The following is a 409-nucleotide window of genomic DNA, read 5'->3' on the forward strand; positions in this document are numbered from 1 at the left end:
CATGCTCTCCATCTATAAATCTCTGTCTGTTCCCCTCCTTCCATTCCTCTCCTCGCACTTGAAAATCCATAGCATTATGAAAACACGATAACACGTGATCTCAGCGAGGAGAGCTATCGGGCGAAATGGCATAACGAGTTCGACGAAATATTTCCTTCCGATTTTGTAAAACTGCTCCCTTGCTGGAAGCGAGTAAAAATTACGAGAGGGGAAGAGCTTTATTTCTTATGCAAATTATCCTTGCAACGTAAGCTTTCAATTTTGAACATTTCTGTAACGAATGCTTAGATTAAAGTGAGCAAATATTTCCAGGGCTCAACGAAAACATGGAGCGATGCCTTCCCGGGTTCGCTTGACTCGAATGTTCGAGAGGGGTTTCGGATCCGTTCCTTCTGCTCCTGTTTCTTCC

Source organism: Penaeus monodon, chromosome 30 (assembly GCF_015228065.2).
Source record: "Penaeus monodon isolate SGIC_2016 chromosome 30, NSTDA_Pmon_1, whole genome shotgun sequence".
Taxonomy (NCBI): Eukaryota; Metazoa; Arthropoda; class Malacostraca; order Decapoda; family Penaeidae; genus Penaeus; species Penaeus monodon.